This window comes from Parasteatoda tepidariorum, chromosome 2, assembly GCF_043381705.1.
Source record: "Parasteatoda tepidariorum isolate YZ-2023 chromosome 2, CAS_Ptep_4.0, whole genome shotgun sequence".
NCBI lineage: Eukaryota > Metazoa > Arthropoda > Arachnida > Araneae > Theridiidae > Parasteatoda > Parasteatoda tepidariorum.
Genome location: NC_092205.1, coordinates 36,426,951 through 36,439,262, shown reverse-complemented (window position 1 = coordinate 36,439,262; position 12,312 = coordinate 36,426,951). Strand labels below are relative to the sequence as shown.

Sequence of the window (12,312 nt, the reverse complement as noted above, 5' to 3'; positions counted from 1 at the left end):
ATATAGTTTATACAAATTTCATAGTTGCTTAATCTACTGGTTTTTCCAGTAAACAACAGGATTTTCTAGTAAACTACTGAACATTTTTCTCCTGGTCTTCTCATTTAATCTAAAATAAATATGTTATGTCCACCTAAAGTTAATTTATTATTTATTTTAATTCAAAATTATTATTACAAAAATACAATAAAAGCATTTAATTGTAAATGGAAAGTATTAAACGTGTTGAATTAAATTTGGAAATAGTGTATTAAAACTTTTCATTTTATTGATTGCAAAAATTGATAAAATTTGCAGTATCCAAATTATTTTAAATATTACTTATTAGTTTGCATGCAATTTATTTTATTTTGTTTAATCTTCTGGGTTTTCTTCATATTGTCAGCTATGAGTTTTATTGCATAGTTTAGTGCCACTTTCTAAAAATTAGTGCAAATTTGTACTATCACAAACAGAAATATCCAACTTATTTTCTGCATGGATAGTTTTCTCAAAAATGTGTAATAAAATAAACATTATCTTTAAAAAACGAAACAAATATATTGATCTGTTAGAGATATACTATGTTTTGTCGGAGAGAATGTGTCAAAAATCCATCCGAATAACTGCCTTTTATTCATTTTTTATTAATAGTAACTTAACAGGACATCATGCAATCTTTTTAGAACTGTATAACTATCAATATTGTTTTTAATAAACTTGTGTACTTTTCTTGTCAATATTAAGAAAAAAATGGCCAAAATATGCTAGTTTTGGGAGCAACCATGCTGCAAACTGTAGAAAAGTTTATTCTGTTGCATCATCTGGTATCTACAATTCCAACATGGCCTTTTAAAAAATTTAAAATAATGTTATCTCAATATTAATAAAAACAACAGAGGCATATGATGGGACTTCAATAATTGCCTTGAAGACTTGTAGTTTGTTGACGACATTGCTCTAATGTCAATCTAGAAACACAAAGATTGGTCTAAGAAGGAAATTTGGTAGATTTTGAAATTTGAAAGATTTTGAAAGAAATGTGAAAGATTGTAAGAAAAAGTGTAATTAAAATTGGTCTAAAAATAAATTAACGAAAGAATAAAGTGATGAAATTAAACAGTAAAACAAATGGCAAGTTATTGGTCAATTCAAAGGAAATAGAAGAGACAAATACTTTTGCATACCTTGGAGCAATTTTTAGTAAACATAGTGGTACTGACAAGGATATTAAGAACAGGATTAAAAAGGCACTGAATATTTTCAGATATGTAGATCACAATGTTTGAAATATTCAATGCAACAGTGAAATCTGTTCTGCTATAGGGCAGTAAAACGAATTGGCAGGAAAACAAAATCGATGCCTTTCAATAAAGTAAAATATTAAAAATCTACAGGTTGAAAAAAATAAGAACTGTACTGTATATTGTAAATCCAGAACCAAGCCATATTAAAAAAAGAGGCGATGGAACTGGATTAGTTGCATGATAAGAAAACATACCAAGGGGTGCAAGAGAATTGCACTGACTTGGTCACTAGATGGAAAAAGGAAAGGTAGGATAAGAACAACATGACCAAGCGTGGTGATTAGCAAAAAAATTTATTTAATAGAATGAATTGGAATGTTGCCTGCAAGATCGCACTGGGCAGGAGAGGATGGAGGACAGAGATTGCGACCTCACGCGCCTTTCAGGCATAGAGAGCTTTCAAGCATAAAGAGCTTTAAGGCAAGACAATATATTTCTATTGTTTACAAATTTTCATGAGGTGGCTTTAGAGCATTCGCCTCTTTCCTATGATATACAGTTTGCAGGGAATATTGAAAACAAAGAGAGAAACCTATTGTTAGAGCCTAAATGTTTAATATCCTTTGAATTTTCACCTTTGAAATGATGTGTTTTTCTATAAGTTGTTAATAGTTTTTAAATCATTTCGAAATATTTCTCATACCTATGCAATAAATTGTACACAAAAGTCCCAGTTTTTTACTGTTTCATTGTTTATTGTTAAAACAGTATCATCATAAAATTTTTCTCTTTTTAACTTCAAAAAAATTGAAGCAGACAAAACTTTGAGGAAAAATTGGTAACCAGTTTAATAGTTGCTAGCCTCAAAATATCATCTTTGCTCTTCTCTAAAAGTTTTATTATAAAAATTCTGATTAGTCACAAACATGCACATTAATGTAAGTTTAAAAATCTTAAAGAAATACTATATTTACTATATTTAACTGTACTATTTTTAAATGTATCTATATTAAACCGTGTTTTGTAGCCTAAGTTTCGTATTTGTTTACAATTTGTTTTCGCATCCTTTAAGAAAGCTGTTATAGATATCGGTTATTATTGTGATTTCAAAACATGTAAGATTTAAGAATAAAACCACTCATCTACTTCCAGCGTACCTTAACTTATTAATTAGCTTGATTTTTGGCTGCACAATTTTAAATTGTGAGATACTTGAAATTCTACTAATGTAAGAGGCGGATAAGTCGGTTTGCCTAAGTTAGCTGGTTATAAATAAATACAAACCAATTTCCCTTATGTTGTATAGCTTGTGTGTAAAGAGATATAAAAAGTTTGTGACTTTTATCACATTTACTCCTAAGTATATTGGTCTTTTTGTTCTGCCCATTTGTGCTTTTTACAATACCTTAATTTTTGCAAGGATGTTCAATTATTATAATTTATGTAATCTTTTATATCAATTTTTTAAAGGTCTTAAACTTAGTATTTATTTTATCATGGGATAAGCAATCTTATCCTCTTTGTAAAGTAGATCGAATTTCAGCTATAAAGCTAAAATTATCATAATTCAATTATCAATCATCATTCATTTCAATTAGTTAATAAATTATCAAACAATCAATCAATCACCAATACATTAATTATCAATGATTTTGAGTTGTTATATAATCAGAAACAAATATAAGGTTTAGATTTTATTTCTAATGTTCAAAAAGATTTGTTGAAAAATACATATTTTAAAATATCTCATTAAGTAAAATATTGATTTTTATGGGCTTGGATTTTTTTGTAATCTTTCCCTTGTGAGATAGTCAAGAGCCACCTTTTTCATTCAGTATCAGATACAAACTGCCGCAGATTCAACTTATTTGTTATTTACCAAACTCTCATATTTTTTTTGTGTGTATGATAAGTATCATTTTAAATCTACACTGGTGTTCAAAATTAAGAGTTTTTTTTTATATTTGGTCAATTATCTCCAGAACTACTGGATGAATTTTTATAAAATTTGGTTTGAACATAGGCAGATATAATACAAAAATAGAAGCCATTCAACAGTTATAATACATATTCATGATCATGTGTAATACTCGTCAGAGTCGGATGGTATCAAAAAGTGGCCATAGAATTGAACAATGGCCTTCTCATACAGATATACAGACCTCACACCTTGATTTCATACTGGAAATAAGCCAGGTTATGAGTTCTTATGGCAGTAGTTAATCCCACTTGTTCAGTAATGCTGGTTTCAGACACAGGATGAGTCTCGGAGGTGGTTACTTGTTGCAAATTGCTTTCCTTGTCAGAAGATCTGGCTGACCACTCCATCTGGCATATATCTTAATTTCGTAGAAAATGGTTGATCTGAAGTTTTCTGTATTGTGTTGTGTTGTCATCCATTAAAATGAAATCAGGACCCAATTCACCCCTGAAAAGATGAACACAGGAGAGCTAATCCCTATACCTCACACTAGTCACAGTACCTCTTCTAATGACATGGAGCGGTGTGCGAGAATCCAGCATTGTGCCAACCCGGACCAGCAAACCTCCTTGTCAATTTCTAGGATTGATTGGATGGTCGTGTTCTCGAACATTTGAGGGCAGGTAGCTGGTCCCTGGTTGCTGGTCCCGGCGTACCCTATGAAAGTACTCCGAAAATCAGTGATGAGGCTGAAGCGGAATTCATCAATGAAGAGGACATTCGACCAGTGATTCATAGTCTAATCTCTATGATTTCTGCACCATTCAAAATGGACTGTTGGCAGAAATCAGCGGGACGCATGCAGCAGGTTTTCTTGCAAACAGCCCTATCTGATGAAGCCTTCTGGAAACTGTAACCCTTGAAACTCGGCTTTCTGAGGCCGCATAGAGATAACGAAAGAGCTGTAGCATCATTGCTGTAATCGACAAATTCTGATTTCCGTTGGCCGTTGGGTATCTTGGCCGACCTTGGCTGGACTTTCTCTTGATAGATGTGGAATTCTGTAATCGCTTTCATAAATTCGATACGACGCTGGGCGTTAAATTGAATTTTCTACAAATTTGGATTAGAGACTGGTCTGTTTCAAGTCTCTCCATAATTCTCCATCTCATTCCACCATCTAAATGTTGGTCGGTACTCATTTTTGTTCTTTGAAATTAAATTAAAAGAATTCGTTAAGATTATGGCAAAATTAAGATAAAAAATTCGGCAAGATGTGCAAGTTGAAAAAAGGCAGATTTTGACACGCATGCTTATAAAGTTCTTCTACTAGCTCCGCCTCCACACAACTATACGCTTACGTATTCTGCACACAAGATTTACATCTTTGCTTGGAAGCAGTAATTTCACATTTCGCTTGGCAGTTTTCAGGAAATTCACCGAAATATATGCCAATTCTCTTAATTTTTAACACCAGTGTATTAATTTCACTTATCATAATAGTACTATCTAATTAGTTTATTTCATTATACATATTTTATTTCAAAAATTATGTATCAGTATATCAAAAGTTATGCTGATGAAAATAAAAATCGACACGTTTCAAGTGCTCAAAAACAAGCGCCCATTCTCAAGACGTGAATGAACTTGTTTAAGTAGTTTTCAGGATAGTTTTTTAAAACTTATATCATTTTTTTAAACTTTTATTTTCTTGGAGACAGAATTAAGCAAATTTGTTTCGCAAAAACGAATAAAAAAGAAGTTAATAAATGAAAGAAAAAAAAATGAATAATAAATTTTTTCTCTTAAAACCGACTTCACAAGTATGGTTTTCATCATCAAAATAATAATTGAATGGTTTTTGTGTAAATTTTTGAGTAAACAGATAAATTATATTTATGCATTTATTCCAGTAAAAATCTTTCTTTTTCGCTTGTATCTACGTTTTGCAAAATTCATCAATCTTGACTTAAAACTGGATTTTAAGAACAAGGATAAAACACGAACCAAATAAAAAATATTTTCAAAACGAAATTATCTAACAGATTTAAATAAAAATAACTTGACAAATTATACTCCATTTGTTAATTATTAGGCTTTAATTCATTTAGCTACAAAGTTCAACTAAGCATCATTACAACTATTTTGTTAGTTCTGATTAAGAAAGTTTGGTTGCATCACATTTTCTAATCATTACTTTTCATATAAAATGTATTTTGAAACGTATAATTTTGGAAATGCTAAAGAGTATTAAAATGGAAAAAAATGGAGTTTGTAGTTGTCCTGATATTCCTAATTTTCCCGCTAAAAAATATTTCCTGATAATCTTGAAATATTACCTCCTTATTTTTCTGATAAGAGGGAATGTCAAATCTCTCTAATGTGTGAACTTAAGGTCCCATTTTTGTGTAAAAACTTAAAAACCGAATACCAGCGTTGGTTGGTTGATACGAATTCTGCTTCCGGCTCGCACCGACCCCAGTGCTGACGTAAAATATTTTCAGTGGTAGACGGAACAAGGGTTAGAAACCCCTTGCCGTCAGGCTAACCATGGGAGGTGTTCGTGTTTTTTTCTCTCCATGTAACGCAAATGTGGGTTAGCTCTGTCTGAAAAGTCCTCCACGAAGGCTAGTTGAACTTGATCTAGTTCCCTTGTCTTTTAGGTTGAGTTCAAAATTGCAAGACTCCGGAGTTAAAAATTGATAGTCGTAAACTCAGAATTGAGTTGGCTGTTCAGCACCGGTTATAAAATAAAAATTAAAAAATTCTGGTCCCGGCTCTTATCAACTATTGACGACAGTGCTTGTTTTAAAATATCCTCAGTGGTAGACGGATCATGGGTTAGTCAATGTGTGTTATAAATGAGTGTAAACCACTCTCTTTTGTCTAGATACAACACATACAATCTCTCTCTGTTTGTTAGGCCAAAGTACGGTACTTTTAAATTAAATATGGTGTATGTGAGGCAGTTTTATTTAACTTCTGCAAATTACGAATATGTTTTAGTAATGTAGAAAATTTATTATTATTATTTTATTTATTATATTTTTTTGTAAAAGGTATAGATATTGAAAACTGCATTCGTCAGAACATAGAATGAAATGTATGAAATCATATTTTTAAATGGCTTTAATGTGTATTTTCTTGCATTTTCTGCATGGAACAAGATTGTAAAAAAATTATTAATTTAAAACACGTTTCAAACCTCAAACTTTAGATCAATTTCTTCTAATTTTTATAATTTTCTTCTTTTCACGTCTCTACTTCAAAATTCTTGTTTTCAAGGCCAAAATAATCTTCAAATTTCCCAGCCCCATTTGCTTTAAACAAAATGCGTAAAAAATTGACAATACCCATTCAGACAGATGAAAAGACCCTGAAAGTTAAATATTAAGTTTTTTTTTTATGTGAGGAAAGAAAATTTCACCAGCAATGGAGTAGTATTAAGATATGAAAAATCTACAGATGCTGAAAATATAAAATGCCTCAGAAATCAATATCTTTGGCAATCTTACGGAAATCAAAAATCGCTTCTCTAAGCACGATTTCGCCGTCTATCCAGCTATCCGGCCGTGATTGAGTATGTTTGACCTTCTTCCGGTCAACTGCATTGGTCAGTGATCGAGAAAAGTCAAGGAGTCTTACTTCTCATGCGTTCAGTAAATATTTAGTTTTTCCCTTCTCAAGATAAGTGTGCGCCAAGTATTTCAGTATTTTTTTTTTTGAGAATTGTTCTTTTATTTTTCTCGCTGAATGTTTCGAATCGCGTAAAATGCCTCACTTGCTTTCGAATTCAACAGTTAGAGAGTTTTTCAATGTCAGCAAATGTTTTTCTTCCATTCCATCCCCACCTCCATTCCCCCCTTTTCTCTCAGTATTTATAAATTGGATAACGAATCGTTTAAAAACTGGGAGTCTGGAGATTTCATTATTGTTCCAATAGAAGTATTAAAAATTTATTATTATTTAAAAATTAAGAAACGAATCTCACAAAATGAGTTAAAAAAATTGTCTGTAGTCGGTGGGTCGTGAACTTGAGCTAATGACCCTAAAACCACTTTTTTTTCAAAGAAAATCGTAACGTTTTGAGATTGTTTGCATTTTTAGCTGTCTGGCACGTTTTTCAAACGAAATTCTACGCATTTCTTCAAGATTGGTATGTATGTCCCTAGAGAGCAGTGTAATTTTAATGTCAGCTACAATCTTTATCACAAAGTTCAATAATGCTTATCAAATCAATCATGCAAGCTTGAAACAGTGTTAAATTTAAATATGATAGTTTACGCTCTTTGAGGTTGCCATTAAGCTTTCATAAACAACCCTTTTATATCAAGATTGACTTTGCCTTTGCAAAACAAGGCTATGAAAACTTTCCGAAATTGAAAAAGAATCATCATTGGCAAGTCAAAAGTTGAAAGCGTTCTCGAACCGATGACATATTTACCTTCTTAAGGTTTAGTTTAGATCTTATGACCATCACTGAAACAAGGTTTATTTGCGCGAGCTTTTATATATTTTCTTTAACACTTTAAAAATGAAGGTTGGCCTGATTATTAAGTTTTCAACAAAATTCGCGATAGCAACGCTTGAGTACGCCCTCTAGCGGGAGCCTGAAAATATCAGGCATTTATTTATTAAGTTTTAATTTAGTTCCATCAGAATCATTGGAAGAGTCAGACGCCATTTCCAAAGCGGCAAATAAGAAGCAAAATTTCCCTAAGGAAAAAACCGAAGAACTTGAAAAAACTCTCCAGTACATTGGTAAATCTTTCAGAAACACGCCAAACATTACAAAAAAAATTCCTCAATAATTTTTAACTTCTATTATCAACAAACTTGTAACTGATAACTTCCGATTTCGGGATCGCAATCTGTTACAGATGTATGTATTACGGTAAAGTACATTTTTTTGTTGTCTTCAATTCATTACAAATTAAAATGAAGTCAACATTGCATAGTTTATTCCAATGAATAAATAGGATTTCAGAACGTGCAGTAACTGTTGTAGTTATAGAATATTCTTCTTCTTTATAGAATGGTATATATTTTTAATCTATATAATTGGGAAAGCAACAATAAAGAATCCTCCGAATTACTTGCAATAATATCATTTATGCTGATCATTAATAAATTTTTTATCGTTTTCTTGGTAAGTATTTTTTAATTTTTAATGATAAATTTCAACTAGAATTCAGCTATTCTGTTTTTAAGTTACATATTAAAATTCATATCGACATCTTGCAGTTATAAAATTTTATTATGTGGTATGTCATCTTAAAGTAATGAAGGGATAATCTAGGTATATAATATTTGAGAATAAAGTTTTCAAATGAATAACATATCATTTTGGAATTCTCCGGAATAAAAAAAAAGACATGGAATTTTTTATTTTAATGAGAGGAATTTTTAGAATCGTTTTTTGTTTCGTAAGCATTCTTTATTTTACCTTTTTAAGTTTCTAAATAATGATTTTTATTGAAACTTAAAATTTTTTGATAAAAATTGTTGTCAAAAAACTTTTATTACGAATTTAAATTATATAAAATTGTGAGGCTTATGTATACTTTTTGCTTATTTTAATGTTTGAAGCAATTGATTCTTAAAACTATGGAATGTAAAGTTTAAATAGGTCTTTCATGTTAAATCATTAAATTTAGCAAAGCTAGTTCTCAGGCATTAGGTTTCAACTCTAAGAAGAAGATACATATTTTTTATTTACAAATATTTTTCCGATGTGTTTTGGATGTTTTGCAAAAGAAAAAAAAGAAAAAGAGATACCATTTTGTTTTCGTTTGCATAAGAAAGAATATCAAACATTTTTCTTTTTTAAATTTAATAAGCAGCAATAAAGAAGGAACGTTACAGTGTTACACGCTACATCAAAGACATCTCCAGAGTAACTGAATGACTGTTCATATGGAAATCGCAGGTATTCGTCTCATACAACAACACCCCCTATAGTTCGTTGCGATCGCGAATTTTGCATTCGAGAGCTTGGAAAAAGCCAGAATATACATATAAAAAAAAGGCAAAAACGAAGTTTACAGTAAAAGCTTAAATATTAGATTTTTTTGTGAAGTTTTGTGCAAGCCTTTATCCAAACTTTAAGGAAGTAAGCTTGGTATACTAATATTTCGGATGGATCCTAGAATAGCCGTGGCGATTTTTTAAAATATTCCCAAGGAGATTATTTTGATCTTCTCATCACTCCACCAAAATTCTTAAACCTGATTGGTTTTTTGATATGCATGACCTACGCGAAAGTTGGATTTCGTTAGGTGCAATTTTTTCGCCATTTATGCTTCTGATCTCTTGGTGTTAGAATCATCGTTATTATTTAGTTTTTTAACTGTTACTTCATTTATTACCGTTATTAGTTCGTTTTTTTTTTTGTGCGGTACCGGTTGGAAATGGCGAGCGAATGAAAGAGTGAATTTTTAACTTAATTGAATGCAAAAGGTAAGAGAGTTTTGATTGACTGGTGTATGAATCAAAATTCAATTTCGTTGTCAAAAGATGAGCCATCAGACTAAAGGCAAGTTATTTTTTGCTCTATTAAGAAATATTTTAATAAATATGTAATAATTAAATTTTTTTTTAATAATCAAAAAGCAACGTTGATCCCAGTAATAATCGCCAACTTGTCGAAATTTCAAAAAAGTCGCTAAGAGATGGGCCATTTTAGGATTTTACCAATATTTCTACTAAGTTTTTTAAAAAGAATAATTATTCTACCTTTCTGAATGAAAATGAATCTACAACATTTGCCGTAAGGTTGCCTGCTAGCTATCTGGGTAGTAATATTACTTGCTCTCAAAAGAAATAACGCAGTCTGATTGGTTACCTGCCTAAAAGTGTAGGATATATCTGTAATATGTTTCATTGATTTATTTATTTTCAATTTAACTGCAATGGATTTTTTATTTTATAGACATTCCGTTTGCTTATCTTCCCATAAAAGATAAAATGATTATCTTTTATCTTCCCATAAAAGATAATCATTTTTTCTTTACAGAAGGAATGAAAATTAATATTTAATGATTATCTTAAGAATCTCCAGAATGGCATTGAAGAACTTTTCACTTATGATTACTGAATGTCAATATTTTAGCCACAGCAAAATAAATTTCGTATCACGCACTCCGGAAATACAATTAAATCGTAACCTGTCCAAGGCCTAAGCTTTACCTGTTAGGCTAATTTTTTGAACTACTGCGAAGTGGCATATTGAAGCTCTAGAATTGCGAATTTTTTTTCTTCATTATATTATAATCTCTTCCTCCCCTAATAGAAAAACTTTCATAAATTAGTAAAAGCCAACTTTAAAAACACAAGCACTGTTATGCAATAGAGATGTCATACAAGTTTCTTTATTACGAAAAAAAGAATCTGGTGAATTTCTTTTATAATAAAAAGTTAAGACGGCAGCAGACTGAAAAAAAAAAAATATATATATATATATCAAGGAATGCTATCTCGAAAAAAAGTTTCAGGCCAGCTGATCCCTCAAAATAATTACTTTTTCAGATTACTCGTTTGAAAATACCAGGTAGCTTAGTTTTTGTTTTAATTTCAATTTTCCTTTTTATAACTTTGCGATTGGCGGAGTTATAAAAAGGAAAGGTCTGAGGGATAAATATCCAGACCTCCTTTTACCCTTCACGTCTTTCAAAAGTGATGCGCCCTCTGTTTTTCGTTTTTACTCTGTCAAAAATAAAATAATTTTTTATTTTTGAGTCTATTTAAAAGGCGAAATTTTGAAAATTTCCATTTTATTATAATATATATTAAAAAAAATTGAAGTGCAATTCAACAAAAATTTTGGGATTAAAAATTGTGCTTATTCTATTGTGAACAAACAAAGTGTTTGGCTATTTTACTGTCAGTATTCATTTTTTTAATTACAAAGTTTTAGTAATTAAAATCTGAAAGCTAATTGAAATTTAACATAAAGTCTTATTTTTGCATTTAATTGAATTTTTCCATTACAAAATAAAAGAAAACCATAATCTTCTTGTTTAATCTTTCTTAATTGACAACAAAAACGATCTAATTCTTTGAAAAATCCTTCGTAATATTTTTTAAGAGGTCAAAAATTGGAGACACTGTCAAAATTGGAAAGGAAAATTATTAAAAAAGCAAACTTAGAAAACTAATTCAATCACTAGTGAGTCGGCGTTTATTAGATCCTAATGCAAAAGCCAATAATTATGTAGAGATTTTTACCCCTTGCCATTTAAACAACGGTGACTTTCTTGCATTGTGTCTTTTTACTTTTTGGGGAGTTTTTGACTGGATGGCGAACGAAAATAAATTCATTCAAGTGAACTCATCGCAATTTGGCGAGTTTGGAACTAATTAAGATCGGCGAGGTGCGAAGTTTATTGTTGCAGCGAGGGATGGCATATAAATTGAAGTGTTAGCATCTAAGAACAAAGTTTTGTCAGCGTCGTTAATAGCAGATTGATTTACTCTGAGAGAATCAGTTTTTTTTAGGATTTGTTATACCTAAGTTTAATTAAGAATTATAAGTTAAAATCCGATTTCGTAAATGAACCAATCTAATTATAAATACTCTAATTATGAGGTATAGCTTCAAATTAATTTGTTTTAATTATTTTAGTTCTAATCTTATACATTTAGGCTTATTAATATTATATCATACTTTATTAAAAATATTTTGATCGTGTGGCAGCAACCAATAAAAATCGTTAAAGTGTTATGAAGTATAATAAACATATCTTTGATCATCAGCTTAAAATAACTTAAAGTTATAATGGTATTTACCTGTAAATTAATTATTTATCTCCTAAATTTGTAAAACACCAATAAAGCATTGTTTAATATTGAAAAAATCAATTATTTAACTTTATTACGAGTTTAATAAAATTTTCTTTGCTTTTTAACCTATTTTTGTAGCAATTTTCCAAATGAATATAAGTTAATGTCTCTGGCTAAACTGAGTAATCCAAAAACATTTTATCCTTTTTTTTAAAATTGTTATTTCTTACAATTCACTATTGTACTCCCGAATTCTTTGTAAAATTTATGTATGGAGTATTAAATACGGAGCATTATAAATGTTGCAATTTTTTTTTAAATAATTAAGCTTAAGTTTTTTGAAAAAATAAAACTATGTTATTAAAAGAATTCTAAAAAATTTGT

At 30.2% G+C, this 12,312-nt stretch overlaps 1 protein-coding gene across 2 annotated transcripts in view; it reads left to right on the top strand.

Moving 5' to 3' along the window:
* The window catches only part of LOC107436187 (protein O-linked-mannose beta-1,2-N-acetylglucosaminyltransferase 1), a 74,426-nt gene that overhangs the window by 33,818 nt on the left and 28,296 nt on the right, over positions 1 to 12,312 (top strand). The gene's annotated exons all lie outside the window — the stretch shown is intronic.